The sequence below is a fragment of the Pleurodeles waltl genome, chromosome 6, assembly GCF_031143425.1.
Source record: "Pleurodeles waltl isolate 20211129_DDA chromosome 6, aPleWal1.hap1.20221129, whole genome shotgun sequence".
Lineage (NCBI taxonomy): Eukaryota > Metazoa > Chordata > Amphibia > Caudata > Salamandridae > Pleurodeles > Pleurodeles waltl.
In genome coordinates, this window is record NC_090445.1 from 1,414,748,650 (window position 1) to 1,414,773,879 (window position 25,230).

Consider the following 25,230-nt stretch of genomic DNA (forward strand, 5'->3'; position numbering starts at 1 on the left):
GCACTGCTCAACTGGGCCCCGCCGTGAGAAGCACCGCTGAACTGGGCCCCGCCAAGACAAGCACAGCTGAACAGGGCCCCGCCGTGAGAGGCACCGCTGAACTGGGCCCCTCCGTGACAAGCTCCGCTAAACAGGGCCCTGCCGTGACAAGCACCGCTGAACTGGGCCCCGCCGTGAGAAGCACCGCTGAACTGGGCCCCGCCAAGACAAGCACCGCTGAACAGGGCCCAGCCGTGAGAGGCACCGCTGAACTGGGCCCCGCCATGACAAGCTCCGCTAAACAGGGCACCGCCGTGAGAAGCACCGCTGAACAGTGCCCCGCCATGACAAGCACCACTGAACTGGGCCTCGCCGTGAGAAGCACCGCTGAACTGGGCCCCGCCGTGACAAGCACCGCTGAACAGGGCCCCGCCAAGACAAGCACCGCTGAACAGGGCCCGCCGTGAGAAGCACCGCTGAACAGGGCCCGCCGTGAGAAGCACCACTGAACAGGGCCCCGCCAAGACAAGCACCGCTGAACAGGGCCCGCCGTGAGAAGCACCGCTGAACTGGGCCCCGCCGTGACAAGCACGTTCAACAGGGCCCCGCCGTGAGAAGCACCGCTGAACTGGTCCCCGCCGTGACAAGCACCGCTGAACTGGGGCCCGCCGTGAGAAGCACCGCTGAACTGGGCCCCGCCAAGACAAGCACTGCTGAACAGGGCCCCGCCGTGAGAGGCACTGCTGAACTGGGCCCGGCCGTGACAAGCACCGCTGAACAGGGCCCCGCCGTGAGAAGCACCGCTGAACTGGGCCCGGCCGTGACAAGCACCGCTGAACAGGGCCCCGCCGTGAGAAGCACCGCTGAACTGGGCCCCGCCGTGAGAAGCACCGCTGAACTGGGCTCCGCCGTGACAAGCACCGCTGAACAGGGCCCCGCCAAGACAAGCACCGCTGAACAGGGCCCCGCCAACACAAGCACAGCTGAACTGGGCCCCGCCGTGAGAAGCACCGCTGAACTGGGCCCCGCCGTGACAAGCACCACTGAACAGGGCCCCGCCAAGACAAGCACCGCTGAACAGTGCCCCGCCGTGAGAGGCATTGCTGAACTGGGCCCCGCCGTGACAAGCACTGCTGAACAGGGCCCCGCCGTGAGAAGCACCGCTGAACTGGGCCCCGCCGTGAGAAGCACCGCTGAACTGGGCCCCGCCGTGACAAGCACCGCTGAATTGGGCCCCGCCGTGAGAAGCACCGCTGAACTGGGCCCCGCCGTGACAAGCACCGCTGAACAGGGCCCCGCCAAGACAAGCACCGCTGAACAGGGCCCCGCCGTGAGAGGCATCGCTGAACTGGGCCCCGCCGTGACAAGCACCGCTGAACAGGGCCCCGCCGTGAGAACCACCGCTGAACAGGGCCCTGCATAGACAAGCACCGCTGAACAGGGCCCCGCCGTGACAAGCACCGCTGAACAGGGCCCCGCCAAGACAAGCACTGCTGAACAGGGCCCCGCCGTGAGAGGCACCGCTGAACTGGGCCCCGCCGTGACAAGCACCACTGAACAGGGCCCCGCCAAGACAAGCACCGCTGAACAGGGCCCCGCCGTGAGAAGCACCGCTCCGCTGGGCCCCGCCGTGAGAAGCACCGCTCCGCTGGGCACCGCCGTTTCTGAACTGCTCTGCTGGGCCCTTCATCTCAAGCACCGCTCCGCTGGGCACCGCCGTCTCTGAACTGCTCCGCTGGGCCCTTCATCTCAAGCACCGCTCCGCTGGGCACCGCCGTCTCTGAACTGCTCCGCTGGGCCCTTCATCTCAAGCACCACTCCGCTGGGCACCACCGTCTCTGAACTGCTCCGCTGGGCCCTTCCTGTCAAGCACCGCTCCGCTGGGCACCACAGTCTCTGAACTGCTCCGCTGGGCCCTTCATCTCAAGCACCACCTTCATCTCAAGCACCGCTCCGCTGGGCACCGCCGTCTCTGAACTGCTCCGCTGGGCCCTTCATCTCAAGCACCGCTCCGCTGGGCACCGCCGTCTCTGAACTGCACCGCTGGGCCCTTCATCTCAAGCACCGCTCCGCTGGGCACCGCCGTCTCTGTACTGCTCCGCTGGGCCCTTCATCTCAAGCACCGCTCCGCTGGGCACCGCCGTCTCTGAACTGCTCCGCTGGGCCCTTCATCTCAAGCACCGCTCCGCTGGGCCCTTCATCTCAAGCACCGCTCCGCTGGGCACCGCCGTCTCTGAACTGCTCCGCTGGGCCCTTCATCTCAAGCACCGCTCCGCTGGGCCCTTCATCTCAAGCACCGCTCCGCTGGGCACCGCCGTCTCTGAACTGCTCTGCTGGGCCCTTCATCTCAAGCACCGCTCCGCTGGGCCCTTCATCTCAAGCACCGCTCCGCTGGGCACCGCCGTCTCTGAACTGCTCCGCTGGGCCCTTCCTGTCAAGCACCGCTGGCCCATTGGCAGGGCCGGATCTGTGTCGGGCAGGGCTTCACGAAGCACTCTGGCCAACATGCCTCCTTCATAACCAGTGGAGTCTGTAATCCACCTGATGGACTGTGGCTTTGCACTCCCCCGGATGGTACAGTGGGCAATCCACCCACTGTAGAGACTTGGAAAACGGTGGCTTTGCACTCCCCAGGATGGTTCAATGGGAAATCCACCCACTGTAGAGACTTGAGAGACTGTGGCTTTGCACTCCCCAGGATGGTACAGTGGGCATGGAGGCCCCTCGTGGATCTGGCGTCGTGGACTCATGTGGCTGAGGTGCCCCCCTTCCATTCCCCCAGAGGTGCCTGTGGTTTTATTATCTGATGCCCCAGCAGTGTTCTCTCCAATGGAATCGGGTCTCGGGTGTGGGCTTTGCCCATGTGTTTATGCACATTGGCCCACGAACAATGGAATGTAGCCAATATGTGCCGGACTTTTGGACTATGTATATATTGTTCATGTTGTAATATATTTATTTGATAAATTTCATATTTCACTTAAGTTCAAATATGCTTTAATATACTTAAATTTTAAGGAACATTTTATTTTGTCTTTGCATTATTCCGAGGGGTTTGGGGGGTGTCACTTTGACTTGTTGCTCTGCATTGGTGTGTAGGGATTGGGGGGGGGGAATGTCGCGTATGTGTGTGCCCGTAACCTTTTCTCCTCCCCTCTCCCCTGTGTCGTAGGTGCAGTACTCACCGTTGTCTTCTGCGCCGGCGTTCGTGCTCCTGGTAGAGGAGCAGGAAGACAATGGCTGGTAGGATGTTTAATTCGGGTTCCATGCTGTCCAGATTCCTCGTGGAGTGTGTATAGGTGAGCGTTTTCCCGTTCGTAGTCTGTTTCTGCCGTTTTTTTATCGGCGGGGCACCCGCCCCGGAAAAGGTGGCGGATTGGTGGGTCGTGATAGTGTGGGTGGTACATTGTCTGCCGCCTGTCTGTTGGCGGTGACCGCCGCACTGTTTGTTTGTCCCGCCGTGGCGGTCGGAGTGTTAAAGTAGCGGCCTGTGTTGGCGGTTCCCGCCAGGGTCAGAATTCCATTTTTATTACCGCCTGCCTGTTGGCAGGTTGGCCGCCGCTTTAACACCGACCGCCAGGGTTGGAATGACCCCCTTAGTCTCAAACATGAAAAGAAAACCTGGCTTTCCCTGCTTTTTGCAAGGTTTTACTGGCCTCGACTTAAAAGTACAGGCTATTAAAACAGAAGTTAGTCGGCAACTCTAGAGACAGGTAAGCAAAACATCACAGCAAATAATGAGGCCACTGTCTATTCACCCAGCTGCCAGCTGGATAAACATACTTTTTTACACCATTGACCGAGCAGAGTTGGTGTCAGGCATATTGGTCCCATGTCATGAGTTGCCTCTTCAGTGACACGTATCTTTTATCCACCTGCACAGTCTATCATGGGAAGTGGGCTGGGTCCTGCTTCCACCTGCCCCACATATCTGCCCTTGATAGTGTTGTCTTGGTAAAATAAATGTAGGATTAAGAGTGATAGGCTTGGAAGCTGTACCCAATAAAAGTCATTGTGAAAGGCACATTGGGAAGGATGTGGGGGAATGCTAGGAGAATGGTAATAACCAGGAGAAGGATAGGGACTAGGAGGTGAACAACCAGGAGGGCTAAGATGATCAGAGATATGAGGACCAGGACAAGAAAAACCAGGGAGACGTAACTCACAAGTACCAGGGTAGCTAAGTCCAGGGAGGCCCCAGGAAAATAAAACAGATGTGGATGGACTGGACTAAGACAAGAAGGATTCAGATGGCCTGGAGGATGTGGAACAGAGAGATCGGGTATAGGGCCCAATGAGCTTGGGCAGGAGAAACAGGAGGACCAGGAGTAGGAGGAGCAGAAAACCCTGGATAAGCAAGGTGGGGAGGGGTAGAAGGTCAGAGAGCAGTGACCTGGACAAGTGGGATTAGGCAGACCACGGCTAGGAGTAGCAGACACAGGGTGTGAATAACCCAAGAGGTTCAGTACCAGAAGAACAAGGGACAAGATGACCAGGTCCACAGTGTGAGAAGCTGGCCTGGTTTGTAGTGAGTCCCAGAGGTACTTACACCTTATACCAGGTTCAGTGATCCACCTTAGTGAAATGTAGGCAGTGTCTAGCAGCATAGGCTGTCTCGATGTAGCTGTAGCAGAGCAGCCAAGGCTGAACTAGGAGACATGGAAAGCTCTTGCAATACCACTATAGTCACACAGTACTTATAGACAAGAAAAACAATACTTAGTGTTACCAAAAATAAAGGTGCTTTATTTTAGTGACACAAGGCCACAGATATCTTGAAGGCAATACTCCTTCTGGGGGTATGTATTATACACAATATATACACTAGTAACCAAAATCAGGTAAGTACACAGTCAGAAAATAGTGAAAATAGTGAAAAACACAATAGGTTGCAATGGGCCTAGGGGCAACATAAACCATATACTAAAATAGTGGAATACGAATGTCGGTTCCCCCCTAGGCAAGTTTAGTGTGTAGAGGGGCGCTGGGAGTGTAAGAAAACACCAAAGGTAAGTAAAGTACCCCACCCCAGAGCCCAGGAAAACAGGAATAAAATACAGCATTTTTCCTCAGAACACACTAGAAGTCATGGCAAAGGATTATGCAAAAACCAAGCAAGACTGCAAGAAACCAACAATGGCTTCCTGGACCTGAAGACCTGTGGAAAGAAGAGACCAAGTCCAGAAGGCGATGAAGAGTCCAGGAAGAACAGAAGACCCTGCCAACCCAGATGAATGTGCAAAAGTGGAATCTTCGTTAGAAGAAGAAGTCAGAAATGCACCAAATAAGACAGCTGCGGGTTCCTGCTAGGTGCAAGAGCTGTCCCACGTCGAGTCGTTGGATGCAGGCTGGTTTTCATCATTGGATTTCACCAACAAGCCTTGGGCCACGCAAATATCACGGTTGACGGGAGAAGGTACTACCTGGGCCCAAGAGGAACCTGGGTGCCTCAACTCATACTGAGGAGACAGAGGGGGCTCTTGACTCTTTGGAGAGCCCACCAGAAGACCAGGCAGCCCCCTCTGGTGTCCAAGAACACAGGGCAAAGGAGTTGCAGAATGTGGCCATTGCACCACTACACAAAAGGATCCCATGCCACTGAAGAACAACTCAGGGAGCTGAGTGTCACAGGATAGAGTGCTGGGCTATGCTGTGCACGAAGGACTTTTGGAAGAAGTGTACAGAAGCCCAAGGAGTTGCAGAACATGCGGTGCACAGGGGTACTGTCTGGCACGGAGAGGCAAGCACTTACCTCCACCAAATTTGGGCAGATAGACCTTTGGACAGTCAAGATCACTTCGGTCCACCACCTGTGTTCCAGGGATCATGCTCGTCGACAGGAGGTGAGTCACAGAGTACCGGTTGTCATTGCAAAGAGGTGCCTGCTAAAGCACGGAAGTGACTCTATCACTCCACGGAATTTCCTTTGGTCCTTCTGGTGCAGAATTAAGACAAACAGTCCTCAGAGCGTGCACAACCTGGAAACTGTTGCAGTTGCTGGCTAGAGCTGAAGTTGTAGGGTCACAGTAGCCTTCCTGGATACTTTGTTGCAGATACAGCGGTCCTGGAGCAGTCTGCGGTTGATCCGATGGTCAGAAGCTGAAGCAGAGGATGCAGAGGAGTCATGGTGGAGTCTTGCAAACCGAACCTGAGGAAACACCCAGAGGAGAGACCCTAAATAGCCCTGAGAGGGGGATTGGCTACTTTACCAGGTATGCACCTATCAGTAGGGGTCTCTGAAGTCACCTGCCAGCACTGGGCACTCAGATGCTCCCAGAGTATCCCCACACCTTGGAATCCAAAATGGCTAACTCCAAGGACACTCTGGAGGAGCTCTGGGCACCACCCTGTGGTGGTGATGGACAGGGGAGTGGTCACTCACCTTTCCTTTATAAATATTTGATGGTGCACCACTCTCAATAAATTTCAAAAAGTCCAATCATTCACGATTGTTCCATTGTTGTCTTCTCTTTAGTCTTCTTTTCTCTCAAGGTTAAAAACGTAATAACAACATCAGCCAATGTGTTTCGTCCTCAAAGCAGGACTTCTTCAGGGCTGTAATACAATAAACAAATACTCTTACAACACAAACTAAAAATGTAACCATTAAATAAATTAAAAAAAAATGAACTAATCAATCTTACAAACATACACATATATATAAAACAATTTCTTTAAAAAAGTGGAAAGAAACCACAATATTCTCGATTGACTGTGCACACAAAAACAAAAATATTTTTTTAAAATAATTTTCAAACATTTATATTCAATGTCATGTTGTCCCTCCCATAGTCGGCCCATATCATTTGCAAGCGTTTGTACACAACTTACCTGTTTATATACAAGATAGTAAGGATAAACTTAACAAGTTTGAGGATTTTGGTTGGTCAGATGATTTGATGTTTGTAACGAAGGATGTAACCACCTTATATACCTGTATACAGAAACAATTTGGCACAAGAGCAATCAAATCCTTTTTACGCACTAGAACTAAAGATCATTGGGAACATAACAATGTGATCATGGAAATGATTGATATTATCTTGTCTAAAAATTATTTTCTCCATGATGGTCAGTAGTTCCATCAAATACAGGGGACCGCGATGGGTTCGAGGTTTGCCCCATCCCATGCTTGCCTTTTTATGGGCTGGTATGAGAAGGAGCATGCCTGGGCCAGACATGCCCCCCAATGGATTGATTTGGTTGTTTTTTGGTGGAGGTATATAGATGATATTATCTTACTTTGGAAAGGGACTGTGGAGCAACTATTTGCATATCATGCATTTCTTAATGATTATCCCTATAGTGTCAAATTGAGCATACAGTACAGTAGGGAATGAATTGAGTTCCTGGATAGTGAATTTTATGTGGAAAACAATAAAATATAGAGCACCTTATTTAGTAAATCTACAGCATATAACAGTGTTCTTCTTACGAATGGTGCTGATCCCAAATAGGTTATCAATAATATCCCGTTTGGAGAAATGGTACGAATAAGACGTAATTGCAGTACCAAAGATACATTCTCTATTAACATCAACAATGCCAAATAGAGGTTCAGAAACTAGGGTTATGATGAAAAGGTTTTGGTTAAGGCGGAAAAACAGATTGAAGGGATTGAGAGAAGTGTTACATTGAAATCTAACAAAAAGAGTAAAAAGTCGACAAGTTTGGTGTTTGTAACTCAATATTCTGTTTTGAGCAATGACATTTATAAAATATTAAATAAGCATTGGTATTTGCTTTTGGAGGTGCCTGGTATCAGAAATGAGGTGTCCAGCAAGCCTAAGGTGACCTATCGTAGGGGCCAGACCCTCAGGGACCATCTATGTCCCAGTTATATTCCAACGAATAAGACACCAATATGGCTTTCTACGGGGTCAAAAGGATTCTTTACATGCCATGAATGCAGCATTTGCAGCCTGGGAGTGGATAAGATTAAAAATGTTTGTTATAAAATGACAAAAAGATATCAAATTAGATACTTTATAAATTGTAAAACGAAATATGTTGTGTACATTATAGGGTGCACAAGCAATAAGATCTATGTGGGCAGCCCAATAAGGCCTTTAGAAAATCCCAGATACAAGAACATGTCTGTGCAATAAGAAATAATGATATGAGATATCCCTTAAAGTTTCACGTGATGGAACATCATTCCAGGAATAGTGAAATATTGTTTCATGTGTGGATCACATATTATTCAATCAGAGAGGAGGAAACAGGGAACTTGCCCTACGCAAGAAGTAGGCTGCATGGATTTGTCATCTACACTCTGTAGAAATGGGTCACAATACGGATGAGTAACTCCATTACTTCTTGTAGCAAAGTTCTTCACTATAGGATATGACCAATAGGCTTGACATATCCTGATTGAAATACTTGGATAACATACAGATTTATGCATGAGTCTTGGAGTTGAATTTTTGTTTTGGGGGTTTAGGGTGTTATTGTACACCCTCTATGAATAACTGTGATATTGGCTCCCCTTGATGTTTTTGAAATAGTATGTATAGTATAGTATGGTAATATGACTTTGTGGATAGATGAGATTGATCACCTGAAATAACACGTGGTGGCATTGGTATATATATCAATGGAAAATTGCAGCTATGGTGCCATGTGGGCTTTCTGATATCCATGTGTAAATGGTGGTCATACCATCAGATTGATTATGATCTGTACTGGATTTGATGTAAAATGTTTGGTAGAAAGTTATTCAGATATTATTGCTACAAAATGACTTTGAAAACATGTAAATTCTTGATATAACAATATAATTAATATTAAGTTAAATATGTAGAACATTTAGGAGAAAATAACTGGCCGCCACATTTTTTAATTTATCCTTGGTATAACACTTCAAAAATGTATTTGACAACATCGAGGTGGTGCCGCATTATGGGCACAAGATAAGGCGGGGGTTTTAAAAGCGAGCACCTCCAATGGCTCGTATTCGGTCTCTTGCCTTGGTGACCGCTGTCACAGGTGCTGTGGAAGGAAAATATGTAAGTTCTTGATATAAAAATATAAACAGTATCAAGTTAAATGTGTAGGATATTTAAGAGAAAATAACTAGAGGCAAATAGTGCATATTCCTTCTCAGGGGTATGAACGAATATTATGACTGCTTTAAAATGACCGCCGCTTTTTTGATCCATCCTTGGTATAACATTTCAGACACGTATTTGACAGCATTGAGGTCGTGCTTCACTATGCGTACGAGATGAGGCAGGGGTTTTTAAAAGAGAGCACCTCCAATGGCTTGGATTCTGTCTTTTGCCTCAGTGATGGCTGTCACATGGGCTGCGGAAGGTGAACTTTCAATAATTCTGGCTGCTGGAAACATCAAGGTAAGACATTCAAGATAAGGGGTCCCTTGTTCTAGATCGGCTTTCTTTCTTTTTTAACTTCATACGTCAATATCAGTGCATATTCAGTATACATTTGTTGACAGAAAGGGGCAATAATTTTCCATTTGAGAAAAAAAAATTGACGAAGCGATTAATGAGTCTTGTGGAATTTAACTGATAGGACTAAACATTTGTGTAAAAACAAGAATAGTCCAGCCTCAATGATGGATATCATGGGGGTTACGGAAGGGGAACTTTCGATCCTTTTGCCCGTACAAGATAATGTCCGTTGTTGTAGATTGGCTTTTCTAACATCATATGTTAAGATAATCGTCTATTCGGTAATTTTCTTGCTGATAGAATGGGGTAATCCCTTCTCCTTTGGAATTTTAATAAAGCAACAAAATGAACATTGTGGTGGAAACACTAGTAAGATAGAGTACTATGCCCTTTCTTCTTTTTAATTTATACAAGAATCTTGGTACAATACATTTGTGCTAAAACAAAATAGAATAGATTGGCAGAGTTGTAAATGGATATGCTTATTGGTGGATGATAAATCTGTTGGATTGACAGGATATCTTTTTCATTGACATAAGGTGACATTGTTGCCCTGTCTTATGGTGGTGGTGGGATTTGTTTAATTTTTATAATATGTGTGATCTATAATGGTGATAGTGGTGGGATGATACTGTTATTTTGATCTTATATTAGGTGCGCCTTTCAATGTACACAATATGTGCCCATGGTATACCCACTGTTCTAAACTTGAAGGATGGAAATCGACCTAAAAAATAGAAGAGGACAGGGTATGGTGTCTCATAATTTGGTCTGACAATATAAACCATGATTAGTGTATATTAAAACGGCAGAAATCTTTTACATAATTATTAACATATTCATATGAAATAGTCTGTTTGGTGACTATCAGCGAATGAAATGTTCTGGGCCGACTATGGGAGGGACAACAGAACATTGAATATACATATGTAAAAATGATCAAAAAACAATATTTTTGTTTTTGTGCGCACAGTCAGTCGAAAATACTGTGGATGCTTCTTTTACCTTTTTTAAAGAAATTGTTTTATATATATGCGTATGTTTCTAAGATTGATTAGTTAATAATTGTTTTTGTTTATTTCATGGTGTAGTGAAAATGGCTCTGAAATAGTGTGTGCACTATTTCACTCAAGCTGCAATGGGAGTCCTGGAGAAGTGTTTGTATGAGCTCCTTATGGATGGCAAAAGAAATGCTGCAGCCCATGAGGATCTCCTGGAACTCCAATGCCATGGGTACCTAGGTACAATATACTATGGACTTATAAGGGGGGACCAGTGTGCCAACTTGAAGTGGAATACTGTGTTACCAGTAGATAAGTACACATTTGAAATCAGGGACTGCATAAGCACTGGAGTTCTGGGTAGCAGGACTCCAGTGACACAGTCAAGCACACTTTCAAAACTGTAAAATATACTGAGATGTAGGCCACAATATATGAGCACTGGGGTCCTGGTTAGCAGGATCCCAGTGAGACAGTAAAAACACACTGACAAACACTGACAAGCAGGCCAAAAATGGGGGTAACCATGCTAGAAGGAGGCTACTTTCTCACACACAGAGATCAGATCAAGGAGAATCTGGTGGCCAGAGGGTATGGAAAAACCATAACCAGCTGGACCAGGGAGAATAGAAAAGACTAGGATGTTAGCATTTAGTGGGCTAAGATCAGAAGGCCCATTAGAGTTCGACTCAGGAGGACCATAACACAGGGTGACAACGGCCACGTTGACCACAGTGACCTGCAACATGAAAACTAGGATGACAAGGGGACAAGCCAGACCAGACATAGGAGGACAACTATTTGGAGGACTGCGACAAGAGAGACCAGGGTCAGATGAACAGGAATAAGGTGGAAAAGGTAAGTCAGGAGGGTTAGTAGGACCAAGATGGGGCAGGAGGATTAGGAGTCTAGGAGTAATGGGGAGACAAAGGCCAGCTGAACCACCACCAGATGGCCATATTCAGGAGGACCAGATAAAGTACTACCAGAAGTAAGAAAACCAGAGCTATATTGACCAGGGGACCAGGAGCAGTAGGGTTAGGAACAGGGAAACTAGTGGGACTAGATAAATTACGGAGGAGAGTGAGGAGCACAGAGGGACCAGAATAAGTGTGAGGAGAATGGAAAGGGCAAGGACCAGGAGTCTGTGAAACAGGAGAACTGGGATCCAGAGAACCAAGGGCATGAGCACCTGGGAATGGCAACCAGAAAGACCATGATCGGGAAAGCCAGAAACAGGAAGTTCTACAGCTTGCATGACCAGGAGGTCATGGACCATCAAAACTAGGAAATGCTAGGACAATCAGTGGTGGAGCAAGACAAGTTACTGCAGAACCATGAGGACAAGGAGCAGGAGTAGTAGGATAACTAGGGCCTGGAGAATCAGGACCAGATTGATTAAGACCATGAAGTTCAGTATCAGAAGGACAGTGACCCAAAGGGCCATGAAACCAGGATAGACAGGATAGGGATTAGGAAGACAAGAACCAAGGGCATAGGGAGGTCCAAAGCAAAAGCAAGAAGGACAAGGTTGACTTAATGGATTATGACCAGGAGGAACAAAAACAGGGCTACGAGGGCCATGAAGATGAGGATCTTGGTGAACACAACCCAGACCACCAAGTGAAGCACAATGATCATCTTGCATATCAGAACCAGGTTGATGAGGATCAGAAGAAACCAGGTCATACAGACCAAGGGACTAGATGATGGTGGTCAAGAGGACCAGGACCAAAATGAGCAGGCTCAAGAGTATCTGAATAAAGTGACCCAGAATCAAGAGGGCCAGGGCCAGTGAGTGCAGTACCAGGGGGGGCCAAGAAGCAAAAGAACAGAGCCATGAGGAAGACGAAACCCCACACCAGGAGGACGAGGATTAAGAGGGCCAGGTCCATGAGAGGCCAGATGGGCCAAGGGTACCAGCAGGGCCAGGACCTGAAGTTCCTGGACTAGGTGATATAGAGTGAGGAAAACCAGGATAGGGTGACTAGGGACATTGGGGCAAGAAAGTAACAGGGCAGGATGGGGCAGGACTGAAGGAACCAGTAAGGGCTTGGATGGCCAGAAGAAAACGTTTGTGATGGGCAACATGAGATGATGAGAACAAGAAGGACCAGTACAACCAGTGTTGCTCGAATGTGAATTTACCTTGAAAAAACAAAAGACAATAGACATTTGGCAAAACAGGAACAGTTTGTTTAATTAAACATTACGGCCAGGAGAACAGATACAGAAACAGGGTCTGAGGAGTGTCTCAAAGTAGAATTGATCTGCACAGTGTTTGTTACATTTCTGAGTACCATGAAACAATTTTGGTATTCCTTTTTAGGTGAAGAATGTGAGCATTTGTCTTGGAGTAAAAAAAAGGTCCCTGATAACAGATGCAGGTGGGCCTCGACATTGAGTGGACACAATGAGGGCCAGTGGGTAACGAATCCAATTGTTCAGCATGAGAGGTGCATGATTGTGGCATGTTACTCTGTGTGCTGTGTTCTGATTGACTGATTGTTCCTAACTTCATGTGGCCTCTGATTCTATGGTGTTTTGGGAGTGCGCGCACCCCCTCTGGCCGTGTGTGCTTTATTGGGACAAAGCTCCTGTGACCAACAGTATATTGCTGCGCCTATCTGTGGGATTGATCTGAGTTTCTTGTTCACACATTTGTCTGCTGGCTACGTGCTCCCCACCCGTGACCTGTCAATCAGTAACCTCTGGCCTAGGTCTCAGTATTTCTGAGCCGGTGTTGATGGAGAGTTCATGACGGGTGAATTTGATAATAGTGATGCAATTTCACATTTATATGTGAACATATCATGGGGTACATCGACATTGACTTTTCCTGTACTAACATTCCCCACTCTAGTTGAATTTTCAACAACACTATCTTACCCATGCTTCATGTCAGTCACATTATTGGGGGTTTGTTGTTCTTCAGTCTTGACTATTACTACTTCCCTAGTTAGTTGAATCTACCCAATTTGAGGACTGCATTTTTACAGCAGGAAACCCCCACTTGCAGAAAAACAATACAAAAACAATAATGTAAGAAAACGGGCATCAATGGCAAGCACAGACCGGTCATCCGCGGGGAAGCCAAGAGAACCTGTCTGTGAACCACTCCTGCTCAGGGACACCTCCCTCCTCATGCATGTCTCTTTGTAAATGGTTCTAAGCTTGGATGCCAAAAGTCAGAGTCCCATTGTCTGTGTCACTGCCAGGGATAAACATGTAGCAGGAGAAACCGACCTTGGTACACACCTCTCCCTCCATTGTGGTCATTAAGTCCAACACAAACTGATGTTGCGTCACCATGAGTTGGATGGCTCTAAGTTCTTTCTTGATTGAATTGAGGCAAATCTCAGTGCTGTTCACCATCTTGAGCATTTCCCACCAGATTATTTGTAACCAGTGGATGTTTGCTTTTGTCTGCACTGTGAAGAAGGGTATGGATCCTCCTGCTGATATTTGTGCATCAGAGAACAGTCTGCATTCTTCTGGAATATCCTTGTACTGAGCTCAGCCAAAATAATCAGCAGTTCATTTTTCGCAATTTTGATGCAACAGAGACTTCTTCTTTAGTGAGTGTGTTTTACAACTCTGACAGATCTTCTCCAGGAATGACCAGGGTCTGGTGTATTTGGGGACGAGGAAGCAGAGACCACACCATACGGGGACGAGCTGAGCATAGGCAAACTCGTCACATTGCCAGTAAGTGTCCATCAGCATTGAGGTACCCCATTGCATGTCTGAATGGTTTGTGTCACGTTTGATTTGTTATTTCAGAAAACATTGCATCCTTGCATGCGTTGTCGCCAATTATTTCTTAGGGGTTCATGTGCTTTTCTTTAGGGGTGTGTCTCTTCCACACTTCATTCACACAATTTTAGTGAGGCAGTGGAGGGTGGCCCGACTCAGGGTATCTATTTGAAAAAGTGGGTTACTGTTCATGGACACATTACTTTTTATGGGCTATTGGAACTCCCCCATCTCCGTGGCTGATTGGAGGTACAGCGATAAAAAGGTTTTACAGAGTGATCTCATGAGCATGTGGGTGATTTCAGTCATTAACTAGCACTCTGTAGGCATAGCTAGTCCCTCAGCATCCTATCCCTCCTAGTTTGTGCATGGGGATGCTATCGGTGTGGCAGTGTCTTTCAAACTATATGTACAAGGGGCAATTTATAAAGAGGAGGCATGTTGCAATTCAATGTTATTTGATGATCGCAACATGCCTTGAGGTATCGTGTATACCCCTCTAGTCCTGGCATTTGGCAAGCAACGTGACCCTCCCTAGTGACTCCAGGTGTCTTAACTACACCTTTGTTCTAAAGGCTTCTTTTGGGCTAGCTTTAGGCCTCATTTTAATGCTCTTTGGTCACTTTCCCCCATTTTTTCATGAACTGTTATCTTCAACTATTGTGAACCGGAGGGCGTCAGAAAGTGATTCCACAGCCCCCATCGGCCTCTTATGTTGCGGTGTCTGAGATTGGGATTATTGCTTCCTCCAGACGGTGTATGTATGTCTTGTGCATTGGCCGATTGCTAGGCCTGATAAACGGGTCTGCTCGGAGCTGTGAGGGATCTTTTTGGACTCCCTTTTGCTCATGCACTCCCTCTCTCCCTCGGATCACATCTGTCCCAAGATATTTGGATCTGCGACTCCCGAATTTGGCAAGGAACCTCTAACCGGCAACATACTTCTTTAGTTATTTTGGAGGGGCATGACCCAGCAAGTAGGCTTAGGCTACTTGGAAAATATTGAGGGAAAGGAGGAGGTGAAATGCTGCCACTTAGTCTTGAGAAAATCCAAGAACTTGTTGAAATTTGCCCAAATGATGGTAATGAACTGGGACGGCTGGTTGTTCTAATTAACGCTTCTACTGACTCGGCACCATGCAGTGCTTCACAATCTATTGGATTTTGTGTGTGTGCTGTTTAGGTTATTGGGTCTTCACTGTCCCAAACGTACAGGAAACCTGGCTCCCAACACTCGAGGACAGCTTCATTTTGGAACTAAAAGGGGGGCCTCCATTTGGCTGGAGGCTGTTTAGCTTCTGGGGTCCTATGTTGGGACCACACACCATAAAGGAATTTTGGTCCGGGGCGGGGTGCTCAAGAATTATACTTTCCTACTTGATGATCGGAACCCACAGCAATGACAAGTCAGTGTGGGGACCTGTGTGCCTGTTTTTAAACATTGGTCGGTAAGATACCCTGCCCCTCTCATCGGACCGCCCTCCCATTGAGGTGTGGCCAGCCAGCTCTGCCCTGGGGGTCAGCAGCAGAATGGGACCTATGCTAATGCAGGCACCCTCAATGGCAGACCCTAGTGAGGATACCCAATCGACAAAACATGCACAGCAGCTATGCACTTCCTGAATGCAAGTAAAGACTTGAATCCCTAATGCTGTCCTTTTGGTCCTTCTTTTGAGTTTTTGTACAGTGAATTTTGATGTGTGCATGAAATAGATAATTTACATTGGGGATTTTAACTTACTGAACATTTGGGTTCTGCATTTGTGTGAAGGCATTACCTCCTCAGTTACACCTCCTTGCTGTGGTTGTGGCCCCGGTCCTTGTTGGGTTGGGTTTCCTATATGTGGTTACTGTTGCCATGTGTTTGTCCAACTACCTGATGCCTGTTGCGGTGGAACAGCTGTGGGTTGACGTCCCTGCAGTTGAGTGTAAGGTGCATACAGATTTGCTTGAGTTTGGTTATGTGGATGGAGTTTTTGCAGGAACAGGCCGAGGCCCATCGACCTCTGCTCACAATATGCCTTTAGCCGACATCTGTCTGCCTAGTGGCCCATTCTGTGGCAATAGTAGCATTCTATAAGGTCTGGAAGCTGCCATTCTCCCTGGTTTCTGCTTTTATAGCTAGTTTGAAACCCTCTGGGGTTTTGCAGTGGAGCTCCATTCAGAACTGAAGCCATTTGCACGTCAGCAGTCAATTCAGCCCTCTCCAGGGCAGTCTTTTTCAATTTGCGTTGGACCAACTTAGTAGTGTCTCTCTGAGCTTGGTCCTGTATTTCCCTGTCCTTTTCTTGTTTCTTTTTGTGACAGTGTAATAAATGAGCTTGTATCCCCCACCAAGGTTTGGTGTCTAGTCCCACTACACTGTCCAATCTGCTTTTTATTTTGGTGGGCAGCCCCTTCTTGAGGGCACCGTAAAAGAATACAGCCTGGGGGCCCTTATCAGTCCATGGCTGGCCTGTCTCCTGTCCCCATCATTCCCTCATCCTATCCAGAAAATTGCTTACGGTCTCCCATAGCACATACATGGTCCCTGACATGCCCTTCTGCAGTAGCAGGCATATTTTGGCTTTGGCAGTTCCGCTGTTTTCTCCCCATCATAGCATTTCCATCTTCTTAGACAATCCTGCATGCAGGGAGAATTTTACTTGGGATCTCCCCTTCCTGCCAGTTGCAGTCTTCCACAACACCCTTGTCCTCTGGTTCGAAGGATCCCTCCTCCAGCCAGCGTCTATCATACTGGTCTCTGACCAGTAAGCTAGCAGGTGACAAAATGGTTGTGCAAGGATTTTGCCTTCTTCTAGGGCCACTACCTCTTTTGGAGTTAGTTTGTCTGTCCTGCGCATTTCTGAGAAGCAGCAGACGTCTTTGTCGCTGCTTTCCTCGTGCACATGCATGGGTGCCATCTTGGTTCTCCTGCATCTCAGTTGAGTTTGCACCAGCCTACCTTGGTCTCTTATTTTCTGGTCAGCCCCTCTCTGATGTTGATGATCTGGTAAAGCCCGGATCCCAGCCAAAAGCCTGTCCTCTAGTTATGCCGTGGACTCTTCCCCGAGCGGTGCTCTGTACCTACCCCGCTCTCCTCAGGTTGAGGGTGCACTGCTCTACTTTCCTGTTGTGCTTCCAGGACATCTCTCTCTCTCTCTCTCTCTCTCTCTCTCTCTCTCTCTCCTTAATTCACACCTTTCCTCTAAATACCATCTAGCTTGCCTCCTTCGTTCTGAGCTATGCACTGTTCTTTTTGGTCAGGACTTGTTCTCAAACTCACTTTTCATTGTTTCTTCGGCTACCTGAGAAAACCTGTGGCTCCCCCCTTATCATCAGATTCCAGAGGACTGGGACCCCTTTCCTTATCCCTGCTAGTTGTGTCATAGTCCAGAACCACTATGTATTTCCCTGTCACTCGAGTGTGTTAACCGCAACCTGTGGGAGTTCATGTTCTCTGTGCCGATGGGTTGAATGCGACAGAAGGGGATTGAACTTCTGGGAGCTCTAACTCTGGACTGGGTGCCTGCTGGCCTGTTAGATTGTCACGCCTGGACCTAACAGTTCGTTGTCCGTATGGGACCCGTGGTCTCCCTCAACTGGCAGATTAGTGTAACCTTTCAGTTGAGGAGTAGTGTATGCGGGTATACCAGGCATTGGGGAGAGCACATTCATCCCTGCATATGGTGGGGGAGGTGCGGACTCCTTGCTTGCTGACTGTGGGTTAGGTTAACGGTCTGGGCCTCCTAAAAGATGGCCCATAGTTCTAATAGTGGTTCTCTCCTGTCCTTCTTTTGCCCTACGTAGTTGGTCCGTATGTGTGTCCTCATGTGTTTGATTATGTTGGTGTCAACGGTTCCTTACTTTGGCCAGGGAATCAATTGTGCCTTAGTGTGTGTGTGTGTGTGTGTGCAATCTGTGGCAAAGCTTGCTAAGTTTTTAGCCTGTGTGGGGGACCTGGTTTCCATGTGCTGCTGTTGGGCAGTTTTTAATGGACAGATACACCTCTTTTATGGTTTTAGGGGACCTTAAGTTCTACTCTGGTCATAGGAAATATATACACATGGATCGCTAATTCTAACTACTTTACTATGAGCTCAGCGTTATTTACAGATGCATCAACATGAACATTTCATGAATACAAATAGCAATGCATATGAAGGGTCAGAACCTAGAAGAAAGAGCACTTGTTAATTCAAACATCATGAAATGTTGCATTAAATAGCAAACTTAACTTTGGTATTAAATAGAGATTGTGAGAAATAGCAATGCTTTCATATAGCACATTGAGGCATTGACAAAACACAGTACTCATGACAAAATACAGTTGCATTCATTTACCAGCACCACAACATAAAAGATACATCAATTTTCAACTAGAACAAAGAAAAACTGACTGAAGCAAATTATGATCTTATCAAGCATACCTTAGCACTCTCCTAGCACACGCTGTCCTGTGACCAGGGAAAGCTATGAGTGGTACATCAGACTAAGTGAGCCTGGTAGTCTGTCAATATCGGCTCCCGGACAAAGATAATAACAATTTATACGGAGAAAAAGGATTACTCAATAACCATAGGCCCTTCTTAGCCAAACACAAGCTACAGCTTACCCTCCAGATCCTAATCTTTTTCCCTACTGTCCGAATGCCATCTAAATCACACCCAGGGGCCAGGCGTACCATCTGTGTAATGCCCAGGCAAACAACGCCTCTCACTTCTTCCAGATACCAACAGTGTTAAGAAACCGGTAACACTGAGAAAACCCTTTTAGACTAAAAAAACAAGATTGAGGAGCGGGCCCTATATTACACCCAGGGCTTATGCATACCATCTTGTGTCAGCGTCAGTGCTCCAAGTGGTGAGGCCTCAACCCTGTTTCACACCCAGGGACAAGTTTAACATCTGTGTCATTCCCAGCGGTTCAAGCGACAGGCACCTCTTTACTTATTGAGGTGCCGGCCCTATATCACACCCAGGGCCCATGCATACCATCTGTGTCACGCCCAGCAGTCCCAGGGACAGACACCTCTTCACTCATTGAGTTTCCTCCCCTATATCACACCCAGGGTCCATGCGTATCATCTGTGTCACGCCCTGCGGTCCAAGCGACAAACAACATTCACCTTTCCTAGGGTACTGACTATCAACAAAAGGTGACCTCTATGGGAATGCCTCTGTAGACGGGTCTCCTCGACCACGCCTACCAACTCCTCGGGCTGGCGCCTTTCGCGCGCCTCAGTCTAAGGACTCACGCGTTCCCATGGAAACATGGGAACGCCTACAGACGCGCGCTGTGCGGATTTCCGGGTCCCCTGAGAAAAAGGGACGACGGACTCGGGAGGGGACGGGAAGGAGTTCTCTCGAAGAACGCCACCGGGAGAAGATGCGAAGGAGACGCCGCGACAGGAGAAGACCGAAGCAGACGACGCTCAGGGAACCCGGGAAGGACACGCAGGAGGAGAGAGCTGAGACCCGGAGACGAGCACTTACCGCCACGACCCTGGAGGGTCGTGGCTTAACAAGGTACGGTCCTTGTTACAAGGACAGAGAAATCCCCGTTTATTGTATAGCGCACAAGGGGGAGGAGGAGGAGGAACAGAGGGGAGGGAGGAGGGAGGGCATGTGTGAAGGGAGCCACAGAGGAAAAAGGATATATAAGTGAAGCACAACTTGGGCCAGCACTGCTGAGAGATTACTTGTCACAAGTATCCCTACCCTCACACAACCTCACTAACGGGACTATCTATAACCACTCCCTACCCCTATCTTCCGCATTTTCCCCCTCTCTCTGCATGACTAAACACCAACTACCCCAGAACACCGCAAACCACTTACCTTCGTTTCCCCTTCTGTGTTTTATGTTTCCGGTTCCACCTGGGAGGCCACAAGAGTCTACGCCATCCACGAGACCTAGGAAAGACACAGACCAGAGACGTTACGAAGAAGAAGTTAGCCGACCTGTTACACCATCAAGCTTCACTTAGTTTTATTATTAAATCAACTTCTGTTACTTATTGTTCAACATCCTACAGCACAATAAAATCCCTTTTTGCACTTTACTTACGACCCAGAGTCCTCTGTACCGCTGATCCCCCACCACAGTGGTGTCAGAAGTGGGATTTGACAGCATAGGCGGTACAAGGAGGTATACAGGATGGGGGAGAAACCTACGCTGGAAGATATGATTAAGCAGTTGGCGGAAGGCCAACGACACCTCCAACTGGTATGGGAGGCGCATCAAGGAGAAGCAAAGGAGGATCGAGAGGCCCTTCAAACGGCCTTAAAAAGTCAAGCCACCATTATGGCTAACAATCAGCTGGTGCATGAGACTGCGCTCCAGAAACTAACTGACACCATCGCAGCGAGCCAGATACACCCTAATGTTCCGAGCTCAGTCCTACAAAAATTCCAAGAAGGAGAGGACCCTGATTCCTTCTTCACAAATTTCGAACGTGTGGCCTCATCAGCCCAATGGCCGGAAGAATACTGGGGACAGTATGTTGCCCCTCTCCTAACGGGCATCCTTCAGACAGCATACCAGGCCGCGAATCCCGGGGGTACCACTCCTTACAAAGATATTAAGTGTAGTATTCTGGAAAGAGTGGGTCACGATTCCGAATACTATCGGATGAAGTTTGGAAAGGTGAAATGGGGACAGAGTGAGGATCCCCGTACGTTCTATTTCAGGGTAAAGGATTTGGGACTAAAATGGCTAGGACCATTAGGAACCGACCGAGAAGATATCATTAAAGCTGTTATCCTTGAACAATATCTAGATTCCCTTCCAGGCAGTACTAGGAACTGGATAAGACAACCCCCAAAGATAGATCCAGAACTGGCCATAGTCCCACCCTGCGCATATCACCGGTCTATTGATGTCAAGACATTAGGTCCCCGGAACATTATCAAGCCTCCAGTGGGTACCCTCAAGTATCCTCCTCGACGATCAGCAGAAGACCCAGGAACTCATAGACCCGGAGAACCAAGCCCCATGCAACAGCCACAATGTTTTAGCTGTGGGGAGTGGGGACACATTGCAAGAGTGTGTCCCAGAAAAGGCGACCGGGTAGAACCCATGGAAATAGGGGTCACCCGGGGCAGGGTACTGTGCACTGGTAGAGGGCATCATAAGTTCAAACAGATCATCAAAATAAACGGAACCCCAGTAGAAGCGCTATTTGACTCGGGCTGTAGCCAGTCTGTAATACGTAGCGACCTCATAAGTCAAACCAATCCGACCTCGAGTCAGTGGGTTACCATCTGTTGCATTCATGGGGATAAAGAAAACTATCCTCTAGTGTTGATCAGGGTAGAGTGGGGCGAATATCTTGACTTCCTTCCAGTAGGGGTTATAGACAGATTGGTAGAAGATTGTGTCATCGGTACGGACTATATCTGGTTCACTGCTCTTTTAGATAAAATAAACTCACCTGTGCTATCTCCTGACTGGTGGTCGGAAGCGCCCTTTTCCAATAGTCACATAGAGAGCTACCCAGTTCGCATTAAATTGACTAGAAGGGAGAAAAGGCAGGAGAAGCACAAATACCAGATCTCAAGGACTGAACCATTACCCGAAAAAATAGTAGCCAGCAGCGACAATACCACTCTCTCTTTTAGAGCTAGCCAACGAGAGGACCCCACTCTCTGTCACGCGTGGAAAAACGCCAAAATGGAATCCACAGAGGAGGTGGGTCCTTATTTTCTAATTCATAAGAACCTTTTGTATAGAATCACTACATCCACCAACAGAGAGAAGAAACAATTAGTGGTACATGAGCCTTATCGGAATCAGGTCCTATTTTTAGCCCATAACCAGCCGGGGGTGGACATTACGGTTGAGAAAAGACAGAGGAATATTTGTTAAGACGATTCTATTGGCCAGGGGTTTATGCTCACATTAGAAAATATTGCACACAGTGTCCAAGGTGTTCAGTAATAGAACCAGGAGCCCTGAGGAAGGCCCCTTTACAACCCTTACCCATTATTGAGATCCCCTTCAGTCGCGTGGGTATGGATCTAGTAGGTCCACTATTGTTATCATCCAAGGGCCACACCTATATACTAGTACTGGTAGACTACGCTACCAGATACCCGGAGGCAATCCCCTTGTCTAGTATGACTATGAAGGCAGTAGCCCAAGCCATGATAAATTTCTTCTCCAGGGTCGGATTTCCCCAAGAGATCCTAACAGACCAAGGTACTCCATTTATGTCCTCTCTTATGAAGCAGATCTGCAAAATACTAGGGATCACCCAGATAAAGAGCTCCGTATACCACCCCCAAACTGACGGTCTAGTAGAACGCTATAACCGCACCATCAAAAATTTGCTGAGGAAAACAGTGGAAGACTCCGGAAGGGACTGGGATCAGAAACTGCCTCTGGTTCTCTATGCCATCCGAACTCATGAACAATCCTCCACGGGACATAGGGCCTGATTCTAACTTTGGAGGACGGTGTTAAACCGTCCCAAAAGTGGCGGATATACCACCTACCATATTACGAGTCCATTATATCCTATGGAACTCGTAATATGGTAGGTGGTATATCCGCCACTTTTGGGACGGTTTAACACCGTCCTCCAAAGTTAGAATCAGGCCCATAGTCCTTTCGAATTAGTGTTCGGGAGACAACCCCGTAATTTGCTTGATATGGCCGCAGAAAGGTGGGAAGAAGAGGGGGGAGGAAGAAAAACCTCTGTTAGAGTATGTCAATAAATTGAAATGTCACCTACAAACGATGTGGGAAGATGTACGGAAGCACCTAGAGAAAGCACAGACAAAGCAAAAAGCTTATTATGACCAGGGGACCAAGTTGCAGTCCTTTAACCCTAATGACCAGGTTCTGATAATGCGACCAACCTCCGAAAATAAGTTGCTAGCTAGGTGGCAAGGACCCTACAGAGTAATAAAGCAGTCTCCCCTGTCACATATCTTATCGAAGTAAATCAACACCCAAAAAGGACACAAATATACAATGTAAATTTACTTAAAAAATGGGAGACACCAGAAGACACTCCCAATGTCTCTGCTTCCGGGTTCTTAATCACCCCAAACACTGCTTTAGAGATGGACCTATATCCCAACAATACAGAAGACAAGTGGGAAAGTCCATGTAAAAATGAGTCCCTCACAGAGCCCGAGAAAGCCCAACTATACACCCTATTACAAAAACATTCCCAATTTTTTTCTGGGATTCCGGGTAGAACCACATTGATCCAACACTGTATCAGAACACCAGAGGGCAAAACCGTTCGTCTACGACCCTACAGAATTCCCGAAGCACGAAAACATCTTATTGAAGAGGAAGTAAAGAAAATGCTAACCTTAAGGGTTATCGAACCATCCACAAGCCCCTGGTGCTCCCCGGTGGTTCTAGTTCCTAAACCAGATGGGTCAGTTCGATTTTGCATCAACTTCCGTAAGTTAAATAACTTATCCCTCTTTGACACATATCCCATTCCACGAGTAGATGATGTGTTGGAGAAACTAGGGAGTGCCCGATATATGTCGACCCTAGATTTAACGAAAGGCTATTTGCAAATCCCGCTCGCCGCTGCAGACAAAAAGAAGACAGCCTTTGCAACCCAGTCCGGCCTTTATCAGTTTACTGTCCTTCCCTTCGGTCTCCACGGGGCCCCAGCTACATTTCAAAGCCTAATGGACAGGCTCTTAAAACCGTTCCAGGCGTATGCAGCGGCTTACTTAGATGACATTGTGATTTTTAGTAATTCCTGTTCTGATCATCTACAACATCTCGAGACAGTGTTCCGTGTCTTAAATGAGGCTGGCCTTACGGGCAACCCAAAAAACTGTGTCTTAGGGAACACACAAATCGCTTATCTCGGTTACCTCATTGGTAACGGGATTCTGCGACCACAGAAAGATAAAATTGAGGCCATATTACAAGTACCTGTACCCAAAACAAAGAAAGAACTGCGGTCCTTTTTGGGATTGGTGGGGTACCATTGCAGGTTCATTCCCCAGTACTCTACGATTGCCTCCCCTCTCACTGACCTCTTAAAAAAACAGTACCCCTCCCAACTACCCTTATTCACCAACTCGCAACTCCTCAGCTTTGACCAGCTGAAACGGTCCCTCACGACCGAACCCGTCCTTAAATGTCCAGACTTTTCCAAGTCCTTCTACTTATATACAGAAGCTTCCAACGTCGGTTTAGGGGCGGTTCTCACTCAACCCGACAGTGAACACCACGAACATCCCATAGTATTTATAAGTAGAAAACTGCTTCCCAGGGAGTGTCACTACCCCGCTTTTGAGAAAGAGTGCCTGGCTATTAAGTGGGCCGTAGAAAGTTTGAGGTATTATCTATTAGGACGGCCCTTCATCCTCAACACTGATCATGCCCCATTGACCTGGTTAGCCTCCCATAAGGACACGAATTCCAGGGTGTTACTATGGTTTCTGGAGCTCCAACCTTTTACCTTTCAGGTCCGCCATATTCCTGGTTCCCAGCAGGGCCCTGCCGATTATCTTTCCCGGTTTCCCGATTCTTCGGTCCTCTACCAGTCCCGATCATGGGATGGGAAGTGTAGACGGGTCTCCTCGACCACGCCTACCAACTCCTCGGGCTGGCGTCTTTCGCGCGCCTCAGCCGAAGGACTCACGCGTTCCCATGGAAACATGGGAACGCCTACAGACGCGAGCTGCACGGATTTCCGGGTCCCCTCACAAAAAGGGACGACGGACTCGGGAGGGGACGGGAAGGAGTTCTCTCGAAGAACGCCACCGGGAGAAGACGCGAAGGAGACGCCGCGACAGGAGAAGACCGAAGCAGACGACACTCAGGGAACCTGGGAAGGACGCGCAGGAGGAGAGAGCCGAGACCCGGAGACGAGCACTTACCGCCACGACCCTGGAGGGTCGTGGCTTAACAAGGTACGGTCCTTGTTACAAGGACAGAGAAATCCCCGTTTATTGTATAGAGCACAAGGGGGAGGAGGAGGAGGAACAGAGGGGAGGGAGGAGGGAGGGCATGTGTGAAGGGAGCCACAGAGGAAAAAGGATATATAAGTGAAGCACATCTTGGGCCAGCACTGCTGAGAGATTGCTTGTCACAAGTATCCCTACCCTCACACA